This window comes from Misgurnus anguillicaudatus, chromosome 20, assembly GCF_027580225.2.
Source record: "Misgurnus anguillicaudatus chromosome 20, ASM2758022v2, whole genome shotgun sequence".
NCBI classification, from domain to species: domain Eukaryota; kingdom Metazoa; phylum Chordata; class Actinopteri; order Cypriniformes; family Cobitidae; genus Misgurnus; species Misgurnus anguillicaudatus.
In genome coordinates this window covers 32,152,909-32,173,558 of record NC_073356.2, presented here as the reverse complement: position 1 = coordinate 32,173,558, position 20,650 = coordinate 32,152,909, and the positions used below count along the sequence as shown (strand labels likewise).

The following is a 20,650-nucleotide window of genomic DNA, read 5'->3' as shown; positions in this document are numbered from 1 at the left end:
ACTTCTACATATGACTGTATTTGTATACAGCTACACAAACTACAATGTAAAATACAGACTGAATGCACTGTAAGTCGTTTTGGATAAAAATGTGTGCCAAAGGCATAAACGTAATGCGTAATGCATACACAATACTTTTAATATAGAAATCATTTAAGAGCGAAGCAGAACATACTCAATGACTTGTCTCTTCAGACTATTATAAAATGAAATATCTCCGACATTATCACATTTGCTACTACTTTTCTCGCAGCCAGCCTCAACTTTTCTTCTACTAGGCGTAGGTCTTGAAATGAGTGATGTGACACCATATGCACAAGACAGGTGCTTTACTCAAGAATGACAAACGAACCACATTTAAGGGGAAGAAGCAATTTACCAAGAGCACATAAGCTTATGTACTAATGTAAAGCTCATCTGTTCAGCAAGGCTTACATATTTTAACACCTGTAAAGTCAAATATAGCACGACAGAACAAACACTTTCCTGAGGCGTCTATTACCACATTAACTACACGGTTTAAAATATGCCTCAACGTTAAGATTTACATTTAAAGTCTTGCTGTGAGTCTCATATTAGCATTTAAAAAAAAGTTGTACCTGTCAGTGTGATTTTTTCATACTTTAAAACAGCTTCAATGTAACTACGCCCTTGCTTCATTTAGTATATGCGAATCTATGCATATGCAAATTAGTCCCCGCCTCTACTGAATTGCACAGCTCAGGCCATACATATGAATATGTGAAATAGTCCCCATCCCCACTCGTTCACCTGTGATTTCTTTTTCTTAGGAGGCACGAATGCTAAACTCGTCAAAACAATATCATGTGTGTGGATCGTCATGTCAAAATGTGTGTTCCCTGCGTCATGTGAACCTATGTGCATTGCGCATCGTGTCAAAATGCATGCTTGCTACGTGTGTGATGCTTCGTAAGGGTATATAATAAAAGAGACGCTCGCATTTGCTAGATACTCGAGTTTAGTCTTAAGTAAGTATCTTGTGACACGTGAGCATCCCTTTTATCAGGAACCCTTTCGATGCGTTTGCAGCAGGCATGTATTTTGACATGACACAAGATGCACAAAGGTTCCCATGGAGCACAGAAAACATTTTGACGAGCCACACGACACCCCAAACACATTTTGTTTAGTCGCCACTGTTGGTAACATGTTTATGACATTGGAAACACTGCGCAAATAAGACATATCATGCAATGATGTTGAATTTGCACCAATACAAACATGATTTAAGACCAGATTTTTTAAAACCCACATATGCGTAAAGTAACAACCTAAACCAACAATTGTGTCTTCATTAAAATGTAATTTATTATTGTACTAATTATTTGTATTTATATTATTTATTATCATAATCATTATGGTAATTATTATTAATAATTCTATAATTATTATTGTCAATTTTTATAGTATCATAATTATTATTATTATTATTATTATTATTATTATTATTATTATTATTAATAATAATAATAATAATAATAATAATAAAGAAATAATAAAAATAATACAATAATACAATAATAATAATAATAATAATAATAATAATAATAATAATAATAATAATAATAATAATAATAATAATAATAATATTTTTATTTTATTGTTATTATTATTATTATTATTATTATTATTATTATTATTATTATTATTAACTATAATAACAATAATAATAATGATAATAATAATAATAATAATAATAATAATAATTATATTGGAATTACTTGTATTACTATTATAACTATTATTATTATTATTAACTATAATAACAATAACAATAATAAAATAATAATAATAATAATAATAATAATAATAATAATAATAATAATAATAATAACTTATTATTATTACTATTACTTTTATTATTACTATTATTTATATTATTATTGTTATTACTTGTATTATTATTATTATTATTATTATTATTATTATTATTATTATTATCATCTGCTTTGTTATAGAAAAACTATATTACTATCAATTTTACCTATTTTTCCCTAAGCCAGCCTCAAGTTTCCTGTGCCAGAACTCATTCTCCATCTCGACATACGTGACATTATGCCATGTGCGCCGACAGGGACTCCTGGGCTTTAACTTTGCTGAAATTCATGACCCTTGGGAATGCAACCCATGAAGTATTTCTAGCACCCGTCAGCCTTGAGCCTGTTGCGAGCGCATATGTGCGAAAGCCTTGAAAAAGTTAACAGGCATTGAAGTGTACAGAGTGACTGGAAAGTAATTAGCACGGTGAACGCCACGCGAGCACACGCTTTCGGAATTTCACAGGAATGTGTTTCTTTCCCACCACAGGGTGAACGTTATGAGAATCTCTGACCATGCATTTTCTATGACGACGTCATGCGTTCGTTACTACACTTGGATATATGCAGTAAATGGAAAACTTTGACTGATACCCAAAGCCTTCACGTGAGGGAAATTACTTTCAGTCGCTATATCCGAGGTAAGTTATAATCCTTAATCTTTCAGTGGGTTGGAAGAAAAGGCCATGAGGAAAAGAGCAGGTCAGGGCAGGGAAAATGTAAGAAAGGAAGGTGATAAGTAAAACTAGAAGAGAAGTAGAGCTTGTTATAATGGGTATGTGAACCCTCGGCTGAAGCCTATGACCTTTGCGTTCCCTGCAGGTATAATGATGGTATGCCATAATAATAAAGACCTTGAATGTGTATGCGCGCCAATCATCACAGGACATACACACCTCTAGTTCTCCAAATCCATTAGCTATATAAGGCACAACGATCGCAGCAAAATGGCCATGGACAGAAACAATGCAAGGATATTCCAGTCTCTATGCAAGAGACCTGGCATCCAAGTCTCTTTTCTTTCTCGCAAGTCTGGCAAATCCTTACAGCCCCGAACCTCTCACTCATCACTTGCTTGGATAAAAAGTGAAATTGTGAAACAAACTCCAAACGCTGTTTTATCCCTCCCTTGCCTGTATCGAACACTCGACTGTCTCTCACTACCTAGTAATCTTCTATCCTTTATAAACCCACTGTATCTCTCACTCACACACCCCCTGTCAAAAGTACACCGAGGGACACACCCTCATCTAGACATAAAACACTAGCTCCAAGCGCGCACACGGCCCGAAGCTCTTTTCGCATTCAGACAGAAAGCAGATCTTCTCTCCTGCATCTTTATTTTTCTCCCTCTAGTGCCCCTTATTTCAAGGTCACATTGTGTCTTCCTCTTAGCCATCCATACACATTTCTCCTCCTTTCATCTCTATCGCTCTCTGTCTGTCTACCGCCATCGACTTCATGCATCTCAATTTTTTTTATTCTTTTCACTTCACTTTCATTTCACTTTACAGTTCATTCTTTTATCTTTTGTTAGCTTTTCTCCCTTTCATCCCCGGCCCTTTATCTCCCGGCTAGCCCTTCTCTCTAAAATGGAAAGTGTGCCATTAGCCTTACATACGGCTTTCTGGCACACGCTCGTGTTGGACACTCTCATCTCTTCTTTCCATCACAATTTGGCTGATTTCAGTTTTCTACACTTCTGCCTCGTTCCAAAACCAGCCACTTAGGAAGGACCCTTACTGGGATGGACGCTCATAAGTGATCAATTTGGAACGCATCCTTACGAGAACCACACAGGAGACGAGAATTAATATTAATATCAACCGAGCTAATTATGCTCTAATAACCATAAACATGGCACACACTACTGAATGAAATGCATTTGTAATCATCATCTGTTAGAAAAACAGTCAACATGGTCCCAGGCTGACACTGGGAGCACCTTTGCACCCGAAGAGTTCATATACTACCTCAAAAAGTGCATGTGTGTACCTAAATGCAGCATAATAGGACATTCTCAAAGGCTTCTGCCCCAGTGATAGCTTGGGACCATTTTCTGTATTTTATCCTGACAGTGTGGACATTTTTCACAGAGCTTGTTTTAATGCATTTTCCCTTTGCTGTAAAGAGTCAATGTGATGCTACATCAAATTTTGGCCATGCACTGTAATAATTTTGCTAGAAAGCTTTTGGAAAAGCCCTTATTTCTGTAGCATGCTCCTGTTGCCTTGAAATACTGTCTAGACAGCTCAAGAGGATTTTATACTGAGCTTTTCCTTTCATACACTAAGTGTTGAGCTAAGTCAACATTCTTAAAAATAATGGTTTCTAAATGGGGTTCTTCATAGTGATGCAATAAAACACAGGTCTTCAACAGGGCATCCAGGGGGTCTGTGGTACCATTACTGTTTTTATTAGTAGTCCTTGCATTTATGCAAAGCATCACTATTACTATTCCTCAAACTCTGGACACTTTTTCGGCACGTAACTCGTCTCGCATGTTTTGTCGTAGACCCAAGAAAGGGGGGCAAAAACACACTCGGAAAATCCCATAGAATGGCGGGTCATAACTCCGCTCGAGGATTTTATAGAAAAATGTGGGTTGCAACTTTTGAAGAGGTTTGCAGACTCTGTAAGAACATACATCACATTGGGGTGTACATTGTACCCCTGGAGTGTAAAAGGCACCCAAATTCCCCCTTGGCTTATAATGGGGCAGGAAACACCCCTATAAGAAAATAAAAACGATCCAGATGGGATATCATCACTTTACAGTGTCGTAGAGACAAAGGGTTGGACTTATTTTACTCGGGCATCTAATCAGTCGCTCAGGATCGTCCCAGAGCTATTAACCCACGCCCCTAGCAACCATTTTGGGCACCAGCAACATATTTCATAGACTGATGTTATAAAATGCCCAGATAGATATCTTTGCAGCACATTGTCATAGAGACATGGGGGTGGACTCTAACACCCACTTTTGAGCACCCTAGCAACATCAAATTCAAACAGTTATATCTTCAAATCTGAATGTCATGGAGACATGTAAGTTGGTTGATATCATTCATGCTGACAAGTAGCCTATGGAGCATCATCATTGGCCACTGCCAAGCCATGCCCTAGCAACCTAGACTGCCATTATATAATGCCCAGATGGATATCTTTGTACCACAGTGTCATAGAGACATGGGGGTGGGCTCATTTTACTCAGGCATCCAATCCGTCTCTCAGGATCTTTACAGATGTATTAAGCCACACCCCTAGCAACCAAACATGAGCACGCTAGCAACAGAGTAAACAAAGCCTTTTTATCTCGGGATCAGAACTTCATAGAGAAACAGGGGTTGGACCGTTTTACTTGTGGCTTGGAGTACGATCACTAGTGGATGCCAATTTTCTCCCTAGCAACCAACTACAGTACCCATCAATGGAATAAACAAAGCCTTATATCTCTGCATCAGAACATCATAGACATCGGGGTGGACTCTTTTGAAAAATTTATTTTCGATGCTTCAACACATTCTAACTGACCCACTGATGTCACATGGACTACTTTGATGATGTTTTATTACCTTTCTGGACATGGACAGTATACCATACATAGATTTTCAATGAAGGGTCAACAAGCTCTCGGACTAAATATAAAACATCTTAAACCGTGTAGCGAAGATGAACAGAGGACTTACGAGTTTGGAACGACATGAGGGCGAGTCATTATTGACATTATTTTCATTTTTGGGTGAACTATCCCTTTAAGGAGTCCTTTGCCTGACAAAAGTTGAAGACATTTGATATAGAAAAAAACATTTTCGGTTCCCCAATAACATATAATTTGTATCTTATCTATCTCATCTTCTCCATGATAAACGACAGACTTTGCCTCATTTGCCTCACTGACTCATAACTTTCCCTAACTTAGCTTTATAATGATGTTGTTTTTCTATTTAACTGATGTTGTGCATTGCTTGTTTTTATGTGATGTGTTTTATGTTGTAATCCCCTTGCTGAAAAACTAAAAGCCCTAAGGAGGGGACAAAGTTTAAACTAGCTAACTTTTAGTGAACAATTAATGAACAATTTCTCCCTTACTTGCCCTTCTTTGTGCATGAGAAACATGTAAAAGCTTCTATACCAAACCATACAGGTGTCAAAAATCTATGTAACCTTTATATTATTTATGAGTATGTGTGCAGCATATTTATACACAAGGTAATATCAGAGGTAAAATATGAATGTGCACGAATAACCGAGGGTAAGAGTCATAACTGTCATGAGAGTTTATGAAGCACGCTCAAAATGTCTAAGGTGCACTAGATTCTAGATGTTTTTGTGCATGTGAGCTAGACGTGCTGTTTCTCAATCCTCCCCGAGGACCCCATGAAACCGCAGTAACAGCAGTCGAGGGCCCATCTTTTTTCCCCGGGAGACTGAATGCATGTGCGTGCCTGTGTTTGTGCACATGTGCAGTAGGGTCCCACTTCTTCATCCCATGTGGGAGAGCTCGAAAATGGAAACAAAAAGCACGGCTGCCTTCACGCATTACACATGATAAATGCTTGTCTTCAGAGAGGCGTATATGTACACAGCGCACACAAACCCTAGATGTGGTCCTTACACTTAGGACACATAAATTATTTGCCATAACCATCGTTCAGTGTGTGTGTGTGTTTGTGTGCATGTGTCTGTCCTCTTATTTAGATATTCATTTAGCTGTTTTCCACACAAAAAGCAAGGGCTGGGTGTACAAGCCTACTCTACATTCAGAGTCATGTATTATTGATATGACTGTTTGAAAATGGGGGAGGTACTCCTCTCTTATTAAATTATTGACAGGCTACATTTATGCTGCTAGCACCTGACCCGAGGAAGAGAGGGAGGGAAGAACCGATGAGAAGGGAGGTGAAGGGAATGGAGAAGGCAAGTAAACAAAAAGGTTTTTAGGGGAATGTCACAATCTGTCAAAATGTTTTGAAAACCATAACTGAGCCCCTAGTCTCAGACACACCCAAAACGGTATTAACTCTTTCCCCGCCAGCATTTCTCATGATTTCCACAAAAGTTTAATGTCTCCTAGAAAATAGATATATTTTAAATATATAAACATACAATAAGACCCTCTGATTTCAAACAAACAAAAAAAAAAACGTTTCATCCTACCTTCATTAGTTCTTTTATCACCTCTCAAACATGGGTAGGTTTCTTCAAAAACACAAAATTTTGAGCAAAAAGCTGGGATAATTACATTTTTGTAAAGGACTTTTGATAGAGATCAGATGCGGAGCGATCCTAAAACTTAGACGGACATACAGCTGTTTGCCCTAGGGTGATACTTCCGGGTTTTATAAGGTTGCGAAAGTGCATAATAGCGGTATTGCGGATTGACGAGATAACTCGTCAATGGCGGGGAAAGAGTTAATGTATAAGTATGAGGGTCAATGGCGTGACGTTAATTATTTTGTGTCCGTATGGTTCAATTAAATCTAAGAGGGTTAAAATTTCAAAATAAATTTGCAGATTACTTGCATGCATTCTCATTTTTGATGACCAAGTCTAAAATTTCTGTTTTTATTTCATTTTGAAAGAATATTTGGGAGATAATTGCAAAAATGTCATGTGGTGTAACAGGTCTGTCTCAATTGGTGTAACTAGTACTATTTTCATGAAAATATAAATATATTCATAAAAAATGTGGAATAAAATGTAATCATCTAGTTTAGAGTAATATGATTTTTTTACATAAATTTTTACATAATTTGTCAAAAATTGTTTAGAAAACAGAGCTGTTTTCAGCATATGTCAGGACTATTACAAATATTACAAAAACACATTAAAATTTACATTTACATATAATACAATTATTATTAGTATTATTTTTGATGATTACGCTTAAAGTTTAATTTCGCGTGCCATTGTGAAACTATCGTGTGCGCATGTGAAACTATCGTGCGCGCACGTGAAACTATCATGAAAGTTTCACGTGAGCACATGAAACTAAACTTTAGATTTTTTTTACTCCAATGTCACCTTAGGGGCTCTCTACTTACATGCCATCAAGGTAAATAAAATATTTAATATTTCTCATTCTTGGCACAATTGGCGGTTACACCATTTGACATTTTCAGCTCTTAACTTTAACAAAAAATGTTGCAAATGTAATTTTTTTATGGCATAAAATCAACATAAATACACTATGTGCATTGAAATATACCTTATGCATGCTTTTAAAACACTTTAAAAAAAAAATTTTAAACCATTTTTGTCACCGACCAATGAACGTTTTCGTCTTTTTTAGCAATTTTTTCAAGACACTCATTGTTATATATACAGAAATGTACTGTACTTCACTATACTTTTAATGAAGTATCCTTACTGTTATAAAACTTTTTTGTATTACATTAATGAGAATGAGGGGTAGGAAGTGTTTGGCAGCTTTGGCTACTACGAAAAAAGGCAAAACATATTATATTTATACACAATTTTAAACAAGCTTCCTGAATATCATCCCAACCCAGTTCCCCAAAGACATGGGGAATGGGGAGATAAAAGAAAACAAAACCAGAAAAGGAATGATTAAAAATGATTGGCAAAGAAACATAAGTAAGAAAGGTAGAATAAAATGAATGCACAGACTGAAAATGAGAGAGAAACAGCAGAGGATGGTGTGAGAGATAAAAAACGAGGTGAAAGGGTGGAACAGAGACATCGGAGCCGGGGTGAAGGAATTGCAGAGCACAGGAGCAGAAGAGAAGAATAATAAAAGAATAAAGATGCAGAGAAATGAGAAAAAAGGTACAGGAGAGAGAGAGAGAAAGCTGGTGCAGAGTTGAGGAGAGCAGCCAATCTGCCAGAGGTGAACAGGTGGAGGAGAGAAAGCTGTGAGAATGAAAGAAAGAGAGCACATTGGAGCAAAAGAAGTGGTGGGAAAGTAAAAGATGAGCAGAAATAGAAAGTTGGTATTTGAGTAGATGGCTGTGTTTTGTAGATAAGTGAACCACGTTACGGGGATCTGTATGTTTAAAGGATTTTGAAAACAATTAAAAATCATTTAAGACCAATTTAGCAACAAAGCAAAAATAAAATCACAGGGGAGTAAATTAATTAAGGCCAAAATGGGTACAGAAAAACTATAAAACCATAAACAACAATAAAATCTCACATGTATTATTATTTGAGATTATGAGCTTAAACTGATTCTAGGCAAACACTGTTAAAAATAAACAGTATAATTGGAAGCAGTTTGCCAGTAACTTGCTGTAGATTTTAATGTATGTTATTTACTGGCAACAGTTGGTTAAAAAATAAATGAACATTAAATATTAACAAGACTTTCTTTACAGGAAAAACTATAAACAGTACAGCATTGTGCAAAGCATTTCCCGAAACAAAAATCTAAAGAAAAAAACTGAAAAGTTCCCAGAATGCTTTGCATGAGGCAAATTATTTTATAGTTTTATTTAATATTCATTTTTCTTTGAACAAACTGTTGCTAATAAATTAGATACATATACATTAATAGTACGTTACTAACAAACTGCTGGATTTAAAGGGGACATATCATGAAAATCTGACTTTTTTCCATGTTTAAGTGCTATAATTGGGTCCCAAGTTCTTCTATCAACCTAGAAAATGTGAAAAAGATCAACCCAGTAACTTAGTTTTGGTAAACCATTCGACTTTGAGCCAAGCCAAAAGACGACATGTTTAGCTGTATACATAAAAATTGAACGGCGTATCTGCGTTTTGGGAGCCTAATGGAATCACGTAATGGAAGTAATGGAAGTAATATCACGTAATGGAACCCTCTTCAAAATTGGCGGACTAAATGCTTGTGTTCGTGCTGCAAAGGGTGGCGAGCCTATTATGCTGCGAGATTCCACCTTGTCTGCGCCATAGATATGTATAAAGGCTAGATGGCTCGTCCGCGCTGCTGGCCAATTGAGTGCAACGTCCGCATTTTGGCGGCCATCTTACGACAGGGCGCTCGCTCACTCGTAGCATTGAGTTTTAATGATGCAGGTACTTTTAAATGACCATAACTTGCTTAATTTTTTACCGATTTTCAAACGGTTTGGTTTGTTATAAACGTCAAAGATGTACCTATGACACTGCATACCTATACTAAAAATAAAAAATAAATTCATGAAACATGTTAAAGCATCCAGAATTATAGCTACGTTAATAACGTTTGTAAAAACCCAAACCGTTTGAAAATCGGTAGAAAATTGAGCAAGTTATGGTCATTTAAAAGTACCTGCACCATTAAACTCAATGCTACGAGTGAGCGAGCGCCCTGTCGTAAGATGGCCGCCAGGTGATGCCGTTAGGGACTCCGCCTTGAGCCATCTAGCCTTTATACATATCTATGGTCTGCGCCACGAATTGAGCGTTGCCGCGGGAAATGCGTGAGTTGAAAAATGTTTACTTTGGCGAAAAAACGCCCCATGTTAACCAATCAGGAGCTTGCTCTAGTAGTGACATGATTACAGGAGTAGCATAAGCCCCTTCCATGACGCAAATTTCTGCGTCTCGATGACTAGAATTTCACGTGCGGCTTTCACGCACGAATGAAGCAAGTAAACTTAAAATGTTAGACGCAGAACACGCAAATTTGATGCCGCAAACGCAGTTGTTGTGAACCCACAGTTAGCTTTACTTAAGCAAAATCTACTACAGTGAGCAACAAATGTGGACATCAATGTTTATGCGCATGCTCAAAGTCGTCTTCTCCATTTTAAGTGCATCTCTGTGGCAGAATTACAGCGCCACATATTGGTCTAGCATGTATACAACATTGATACGAGTCGAATTCAGTGGTTTTGTGCACACACAAATATTTTTTGAGATGACGGCATGTTTACTTTTTTAGAATGAGGAAAAAAGATTGGATAGCTCTGGAGAAAGCTCTAGCTTTGTGTGGTTGCAGCCTTAAAGGGATAGCTTACAAAAAAAATTAAATTCTGTCATCATTTTTTTCCCTCTCATGTTGTTACAAACCTGAATAAATGTCTTTGTTCTGATGAATGAAGATATTTTCAGGAATATGTGCAACAAAACCGATCATGACCCCAATAACTTCCATAGTAGAAAAAAGAATACTAAGGAAGTAAATGGGGTTTGGTTACAAACATTTATCAATATCATCCTTCGTGTTCATCAAAACAAAGACATTTTTACAGGTTTGTAACAACATGAAAGAATTTTCATTTTTAGGTGAACTATCCCTTTATAAATGTATAGCCTACTGTGAATGCACTTTATCCATTTCCCTGGGAGTAAAACCCATGTGCACTATCAATTGAGCTACAGGAACACCAACCAATCATATTTATTAAATAATATTTATGATTTACGTTTATGCATTTGGCAGATACTTCTGGCGACTTACCGATATGTATAGCTTTATGCACTGTTAGTGTGTTCCTGGAACCTTTAAGCTGCTAACATGATGCTCTACCAGTTAAGCTACAGAAATACTGCATCTGAAGAATCTATGGTCTCGCTCTCTTATCAGCAAATGACATTTAAGACTTCTCAGTTCTACTTAAGACCTATCATGGCCTTTCAATGTCTTAAATTCACTTTTCCAAATGTTACATTTTATAGCATCCACTGAGACTCCAAGTGATCTGCGACTCACAGACAGAAAAAGTAAGAACAAAGAACGAGACAAACTAACTGCAGTTGAGAGGCAGGTGGCTACACGCACATAAACCTCCATTATTCTGCCAGCTGGGTGCCGTGTTGCCAGCGGCCTCGAGGTGCTGGACAGCAATGCTCATTTGAGTGCCATTAAAAGCAGTTTTCTATCCTCTGGCTGTACACTTACGCTAACACTGAACACAGAATGAGGATGAAAGCTGAAGGGGGGAAAAACCACTTAGAACAGAACTGAGACATGGGCGGTTGTTAAAACATATTTACTTGCTGTCATCGGTTCTCTCTCCTCATTAGCCCGGCGCAGGTCTGATCACTTTGTTAGAATTGATTCAAGACAAGTGTTGTTTGCTGTGCTTTCTGTCTAAAAAGGGACAAGTCTGCAATTACCTTACAAGCATGTAAACAAGCCACACAAGCACACAAAGGACAGGCAATGCACAGCGCTGTCGCTGGGCCCGACTGTGTCTAATGCGCACAAGCACGAGCGAGTGTTTGGACAAATATATTCCCTCCGCAGCAAGAGCGAAGCATTGATTTTCCCATATTACCTCACGTCAGGGCCACAAAGAAAAGCCACCGCCACCATAATTACAGCGTGCCTGCGGCGAATTCCCCAGACCGGTGCGTTCGCTTCCAAATCCCTTTGCAGCAAGACTGCATTTCCCAGAATTCCCAAGTAGATGCAGACTACACTAGCGAGAAATCTTGAAAATTGGGGGTGGGGAGAGAAACTCGTGTGTTACGGATTAGCAATGTGGTCTTTTTTCTTGCTGAATTAAAGGTTAAATCGCATTATGGGAAAACCTCAGCATAGCAAACATGAGAAGGCAGCGGATGATGATGTAAATGTGACTGGATTGGAACGTTTAAAGAGACACGTGGGTGTAATGGAGGCGGATGAGTGTGCAGGTGTATGCAAGTGACTTAAGTGGCTGCGTTTCGGCCGTGAATGGGAAACAATTAGGAGACACCTGATTGTACCTCTACAGTAAGTGTGTTTCCATGAGGGTCAGAAATGTAAAGATTAGACAGCAGGACATCGAAATGACAGTATATCACAAATGTGCATATCACAATACGCATATAGCAATGTTTTTTTTTTTTTTTTGCAGTAACTGACTACTTTAATGTGAAGTATTAAAATCATTCAAATAGGTCAACGCAAACAGATGATACAGTGATGGGTGCAGTTTTTATATAAATATTATAATTAAAATTAGGGATGCATGATTCTGGAAAATTAGAATCACGGCATTTTAGTTTTAATTAAAAATCTATATTCTCCCAAGATCCTGAATGCCAACTAAATAAAATAGAATTTAATAGGAGACAAAATATGAATTGCTGCATCTCTTTAAAAATGTTTCAAGGTACATTCACACAGGGCGAAAGCGTTAACGCTTCACGGAAGGCTTGTCTGAAACGTGGCCAACAGCCAATCACAGTGTCCGCAACACATGCTCCGGTCTTGCATAAACGTAACTGGCTGGCTTGCAATAGGTATTTGCAAAAGGCGACCTGATTGGCTGACGCATGCAATGGCACTTGAAAAGTTGAGAAATTTTCAACTTCTGCCGCGAGCAACGGCAGTGATGCGACGGCGACGGATCCACAATTCAGTTTGGCAAAGCATAACGTCACCCATTACAAGTAAATGAGAAGCGTTAACGCTATATTAATATGCCCTGTGTGAATGTACCATTAATGGTTTGAAGAATTTATTTTTAAATCCGAAAGATTCAATGATTTACAATTAAGCAAAACAATTGAGACAAGTTTTATCCGTGCTTCAAATGCACCGCTTGCGCATGCGTGAAAGCAAAGCATAATGAACGCAAGCTTCATCCGCGCTTTCAAAACAGCGCCTGAGCAACCATGAAACCAAAGTGCGTGAACGTTTTAACGGCGCGTTTAAAGCGCAGATTAAGCTTGCGAGTAAAAATTTTCATTATGCTGCATTTACACCAACCTCGGTAGAGGCATCAAGCGCGAGTGATTTTAATGCTAAGTCAATGTGAAGACGTGTTGACGCGTGTCTGGAGGTCTCACAGGCGTTTAGCTCGGCAAGGTAGACGCGATTCCGCCTCATTCACGCGTCTACAGACTGGTAACTCTCTCGATGAATGCACGATCAACATCAGCCATCTTGCAAACAGACAACCGCATAGCACTTGCCCCTCCCACAAGCGTCGGATTTAGCCTCTGATGCGCGTCAAATGCCTCCTTTTTACACGCGTCTACTTCGCTCTAGATGCGTGAATGCATTCAAAATGTTCAAGCGGCAAACTAGTCCGGGAGATGTGATTTTGACGGCTCAAACGCGGCTGGTGTAAACGCAGCATTACAACCCACTGTTTAAAAATCCTTTACATGATGATCGCTCTGACTCCGCGATATTTCAATGTTCTGTTAATATTTCTGTAAACGGTTTAATAGACAGACAAAGCGTTATAAGTTAAGAATGAAATCATGTGGGTGCTTGAACAGAGATCTTTTACGATTATTCGTGCAGCCCCTATTTAAATAGTCAATACGATTGTGCTCTACATTTGTTAAATGTATCGCATACCGCAGGTTTTAGTAAGCTATCGCTATTAATGCAATCTCAATAACGTGCCGCCCTAGTAAATACGGTTTCATAATGGAGTCCCAGTAATCTATTTGGAAGACACCCAAGCCTAACAAACCCAGACACACATGCATGCATTCACCCCAAGCGCTTCTGTCGAGACTCAACCGTGTTTGCAACATTACCCAAAAGCACTAAATCACACTAAATCCCGAGTGTAGCCTCTGAACTCACAGTTTGCACGGATCCCTGGTAAGAAACAATTTGGAAAAGAGATGGCGGTGTAACAGATGGTAGCTCCTTTCACAACAGAGCATTCATATTTATAGAAAATTCCCAGTGTACTTTTATGAGCTTTCGCTGTGGTAAAATAGCGCATTCGCCTCCCGGGTGATTAGCCCCTAAATGAGAACGGTTGTTGCCGAGCACACTTCACCGACTATGCACCCTGAGAATAATAGAGGTTAACAAGTGAGCAGAAGAAATGGGAGGGATTACAAAAGACACTGAACATCTTCAAACCTCTTCATTACTTTTAAAGTAATTTCCACACTTCAATTAAAGGGCCGTGTCAAAGCTAGCGTGTTACATCAATACTCCACGAGGAAGTGAGCGAGCAATTGAACCGAAACCACCGGATAATTTTCCTGTTCACGATTCCCCTTTTGAGATTACATTTCTCTCAAATGCGCCGAGAGCCAAGGTTGAGGTGCACCTGTGGACAAACAGATCTTAGCATCATAGTCTCTACAGTAAGCAATTTTTTTATTCTCATTACAGATGAGAGAAAATCTCATGTCGAGCAAGGCTGGGGATTTTTATATCTAGCCGTTTAATCATAACACGGTATTTGGAATTGAACGAGGCAGAACAACCACCCAGCTACAGCTTATCTGGGCTGAACGTCAGGTGTTTCCATTCGCTGGTGTTATTATGCGTAGACAAACCGGCACACACACGCACACACATTGATGGCTTTGGGATTTGGAGCTCTAAATTAGGTTGCTTGTCGCATTTTCCCCATAGCAAGCTATGCTCTGATTAAAAGCACCCAATCTTGGGTTTGGCTCTCTCTCTCTCCCGCATAGCTTCACAACTATAGATCATGGGATTTCAAGGATCCATCTGTGCATAAAACAAACATCTATAGAGAGCCATTGAAAACTAATTATAGTAGATCAGCGTCACCTTGGGTGAGTGCTTGCACATTGTGTAGCGTGAAGGACGTTACCTTCATTTAATAAGATTGGCTACACTATTGGCTTATCTGGCTGTCAATCACACCCTTGCACATCCTTCACCACCAAAGCAAAGCAATACCCGATAATTTGATCTCAGGACATGGACTTCATATCTGTGCGAACCAAAGATACTTATATTGGATTGGGACCACACATCCGCAACATGTCTTTAGGGTCAAGGTCCATTTGGGATGGGTGTACAGGAACAAACAAAATCCTGAGCACGGATGCCATCACATCACACCTACTTTCCCACTGATTCCCTCAATTCCTAAGCCCTTCATTCAGCTTTTCACACGCTAATCCTCTTCAGACACACATAAGCACATATCTCACACACAGATGTTATGCCTCTCAATCACGATACATCTAAACGTCCTAAGCCAAGATTACTTTGCACCGCCACCTCTGAAATCCTCCATTTTTTGTACACAATGTCCTACGATCAAGAACCGTAGAGTTTTGAATTACACATTCATCCAGTCTGAATGGAAAGGATGTTTGTAGATTATTCTTGCTCATTAACTCAGTTACTTTGATCAGAGAGTGCAGATGCGATTCTGATCCCAGACCGGCGCTCTGTTACGATGTCCTTCTATTGCAACCCTATTGCACGCTCATCTTTATGCAAACACATCCGTCTCCTGATTGGCTTCTAACAAGCTCATCTGGGTTTGTCAGAAAAGGGCTTTAACAATATCCCGCAGATGTGAGGAGAAAGATCGCCCTTATTCACTTTGAAAAAAATAAAAATCACACCAGCACAAAGAGGATCTGATCAAAGGCCGATGTGAACAAGTGTGCCGACGCATCAAAAGAAGGGGGCGCAGGGGAAAAAAAGAAAAAAAAGGAGTTGCATCTCGATCATGCCCCTTGTTTTCGAGGAACATTTGTTGCGGTGATGGGAGTCGCTGTCGTCAAGGCGACAGTAAGAGGGGAGGCAGCTGGGTGTCAGAGCAACAGCTGCTCGTTCACAGTCACATCTGGCGACAAGCACGTACGTCTCTACGCCAACCAAGTATACAGTGCCAACAGAGAGGGATGGAGAAAGACACAGGAGAGATTGAACGAGAAAGACTGACAGGTTAAAGAAAGTCTGACGGTCTACAAAGTTAAAACATGGTGCGGTTCAGTCCTGCCTAAACTGCTCCAAAAGGTCTGGCACACAATTCCAACTTTTGGATTGCTCACACACGTATGCTGTCAAATAGTTATTTTGTTCTGCCTCCAAGCTTCTACCTCAGAATGTGACATCTGTTCTCCTCTCCATCTGCCTTGTACTTTGACACTCCTCTTTTATCCTCTTCTACTGTCTGCATCTATTCATCAACGTTTTTCGCACCAGCTCTAGTCACGGATTAAAATGAATGTTTGAGATGTCTGAAAACAGCTTGCTCTGACATATTTTAAATGTATATATCAGTGCCTTTGTTTTGTCTCAAGATGCATTCAAGGAATGTTTTTGTAAGGCATTTACAAAAAAACGTTTTAATGTCAGTCTGCTAAGCTCGGGAAATATTCCAATATGGAAACTTATGAAATTATAGGAAAACTTGTACATTTTGGTTGAATAACAAACTATCCCATACAAATATTAACTTCCTTGACAGCAGACTCATCTTCATTTGTATGCCACAATTTCCAAATATTCCTGTGTAATTTCTATGGAAAGTTTCCAATATTCCCAGAATTTTGCAACCCTTAATATAACTACACTCTAGTCCTGGATCTAAACCCTGTCCTGGAAACCATGATATAATATATAATATATAAATATAATAGTGTTATTATATATTATATTATACATTATTATACATTGTAATATAATGTATAGTAATACTATCATGTATAATAATACTATAATATATACATTATGGGGTCTATATCAAATTTATTTGAGTTTGTGCTAAAAACAAGCAAAAATATCTGCCAATAGGGTGAGAAAAAAATCTAAAAATAAGTTTACATTTTTTTTAAGCTTAATTCAAGAAAAAAAATTCTCATCCCATTTTAGCTTGTTTTAAACACAAATTCACTTAAATTGTATATTTTTTGTCTATACATAAGACTTATTTTCTTAATTAATTTTGCTCATCAAGAAAGTTCATCTTGATTTAAATATTTCTAAATATTTGTGTCAAAAATACTAAGTAAGAAAGTCATTTTTTGCAGTGTACTCAGTCAATATTATAGATAAAGGTTATATTTTATACTATACTATCCACAAGTTTCCGAGGGCCATTACTGTAAAAAAAGTGGGTGAAACTTCCGATGAGGCGGCGGAATTAGTATATAAATGGTATTTTGTGTGGTGTATAGCGAACAGGTTAGGTGTTTTTCGGATAATTTTTTACCATTTAAAGTCGCAAATCTTTATGAGAGATGTCGTTACGGAGCTCAGGGACAACATGTGCTGTTTGTGGTTGTACATATAACCGGAATAAACTAGTTTGGTGGCTTAAACACGAGTTTTTTGAACATAAGCCTAAAACTAAATCGAAGTGTTCCTGCTGTACAGTTTCCATCACCTCCCAAATACGACGAATCAAAGAGAATATGGCTGAAGAACTAAAACTTAAAAACACCCCCAAAACACTTGTTTGTGTGCTCGTTTCACTTCGTGGATAAGAAACCAACACATAACCCGTACCCACCAACAACTGCTGTTATTTCACACTTTGTTTTTCGTTGAGGTTGTGTTCCCACATCGTTAGACGTTAGCAAGTTTGGATCGCTATATCGTTAGTGACTGTCAACTAATGAATGAATTAGTGTCACATCCCGCTATGCTTCCCGCTTGTTTACTTCGAACCGGAAGACGTGCCCACTTTTGATGCAGGAAACTTGTGGATATGTAGGATAATTTTATGTAAAAAAACAGTAAAATGTCCAAAAAAATAATACACAATTTCTTATCAACTTAAGTAAAATGTGACAAGGATGAAAGATAACCAAACAACCTTTCTCATTTTTATATTCTACCTTGTTTTTTGGGAACAAACTGTTCAAATCACCCATTCCAAGACACAGCGTAAACAAGATGAAGAATTTCCTTACAAGTAGAAACACTCTTCTGACAGCTACAGCTCCTCTGCGTTCTCGCTCTCTTGCACTCTCTGATGTGTACATTATTTTTTAATAATGCTTACATCCATTCGTCACACTAAAAGCCGAGCATACCGCTAGCAACGAAAGATGGACTGCCTGCATTAAAACCTTCTGGACCCACGTGCCTGCTCGACTTAAGCAACGAAATCTTTTCATAAGGCCCGGGCAGCACATGCATGGCACCGGGGTTTAAAACAATACACAAAATTCAGCACATCAATCTTCACCGAGACTCAAAGGAAAAGAGTACTTCCGCACATTAAAGAGCCTGTGTGAGTTGGCAATCCCCAAGCAGGAGTCTGTGGCATCTCCAAACGGCAGTTTGCTCACCGCAACCTCCGCTGTGCTAATTTCGCACTTATCAGGAAAAACCAGGGCAATCGTGGCAGGAAGGCCTGTCGTATTTGGCCAGAGAAACACTCGACTGCAAACCTCACTGGGTGGTCGGACGAACCTATGGGGGGCTAATCATGAAACAAATGGCCTAGAACTGCATGCGAACTGGAAGGAAGAGAGTCCAAAGGCTGAAAAAGCAAAGTCAAGATCTCTGATATTATCAAACGCTTTGGGGTATCATCCTACTTCCTTCCTTTTCCTTAAAGCTCAGTTTGGCCTCTCTGTCTACCACCCCTTTATATCTTTCAATTTGCCATATGCAAGCCCAGATGGAACCTGCATTCTGTTTATTTTTGCTTTTTCTACACTGATTTAAATCATGTACAGCAAAATGGGTTGTGGTATTGAGAGCACAACACCACTTGTAGATGAAAGCTTTATTAAATATTCATCCAAAATGTTCAATAAACAACACAGATTTGGTGCACATCTGCAAGGTTTACCGCTGGTTCAGTGCAGGTTGGGACGTTGGCTCTCCAAACCATAAACACATTTCAGAAACTTGGCAGTCTGTTATCGACTTAAATTGTGTCGGGTAATATTGATATTTAGCCACATCAGCACAACACGATACATGATACAAGCCATTCTGTGGTTTAGAAAAGCAAATGGACCAAACAGAGTGGACTGATGCCTGACTCGTGTCTGGAGAGCATCTAAAGCCTGGAGTAAACTTTTTTTTATTTCACTCGTATGTGTACACAGTAGGGGTCTTCACGGGTCCACTTAGATCCAAAACCCCAGGGGGTTCAGGTCTAAAAGTTTCATGTGTACCTTGGACATGGGTCGGGCAAAATATTAGCGGCCTCAATTGTTGGGTAATTTAAAATGAATGTGTTTTTGCGGAACGGACCCGAGAAGACCCTAAGGGGCTAATCACACCAAACGCGCTTTAAACGCTTCGAAATGCAAGGCGCGATACGGCTTTATATTGCTAAGCAACCACAGAGTCAGCGGTCTTGTCAATCAAATATTGAAGTGCGAGTGCTCTTTTGCTGTTAACAGTCATATTAGCAGAAACTGTAAAAAGAGGGCACTTGCTCTGACCTTGTTTGAGGGTGACAGGTGCACAAACACGCAGGAGAGAGTGAGCGAGTGGAAAGACACAAATGACGTCAGACGCTTCTCCGCTCTCAGCGCTTCTTCAAAAGCGCGTGCTGCGGCTGGTGGCAAAAACCGCAAGGCGCTCGGCGCGCATAAACAGCGCGCAAACGCTCCATGCCCATAAAATACAATTTAAAAAAGGCGCCTGCAACTGCCATAAACGCTTTTGGTGTGAAAAGCCCCTAACTCTTGCATGTGTGCATCAAGTCCTTGCGCTTGCACCATCGTGAACTTAATTTTTGTTAAGCCATGCCTGACCGTCAATTTGGGTTTCACACATAGTGGTTACATTGTTGTCACTGGCAGATAAACAATAAAAAAATAAATGGAGCAGTGGGCAAAATTGGTTGCGAGGCCACCAGGTTTCTTTCTGTCTGACTGGTACACACTTCGGTACACAATTCAGGTTCAGTTGGGTAAAAAAGTGACTCTGGGCTGGGCCGGACTCGGGGGTAATGTTCTCTGGTTTGTCTCGGGTGGGGTCTTTCTTTTTAAAAAAAAGTATGCATGTCGGGTTCTCTTGTAGGCGCATGTATACCTACAAGTACAACGTACATTGGGTTTCAAAAATCCAGCAGTGCGCACACTCTTCTGATGATAAAAAAAGCGTCTTGCGCACTGTACGCAGACCCTCGCATATGCATGAAAATGGGACTACACTGTAAAAAAGTGAAAAGCTGGATGAAATGTAATTTTTTAGGTGTTACGAATTTAAGTAATTTAAGTTGATCCAA

General features: G+C 38.9%; 1 protein-coding gene across 5 annotated transcripts in view; it reads right to left on the bottom strand.

Moving 5' to 3' along the window:
* The window catches only part of pvrl2l (PVR cell adhesion molecule related 2 like), a 204,684-nt gene that overhangs the window by 120,898 nt on the left and 63,136 nt on the right, over positions 1-20,650 (bottom strand). Inside the window, exon 1 of one of the 5 annotated variants that reach the window (XM_073858551.1) lies at positions 12,047-12,176. The exons of the other annotated variants lie outside the window; for them this stretch is intronic. The gene's annotated coding sequence lies outside the window, so the exon portion shown is untranslated. Of the gene's footprint in view, positions 1-12,046; positions 12,177-20,650 lie in introns of those variants that run through there. 5 annotated transcript variants of the gene reach the window in all.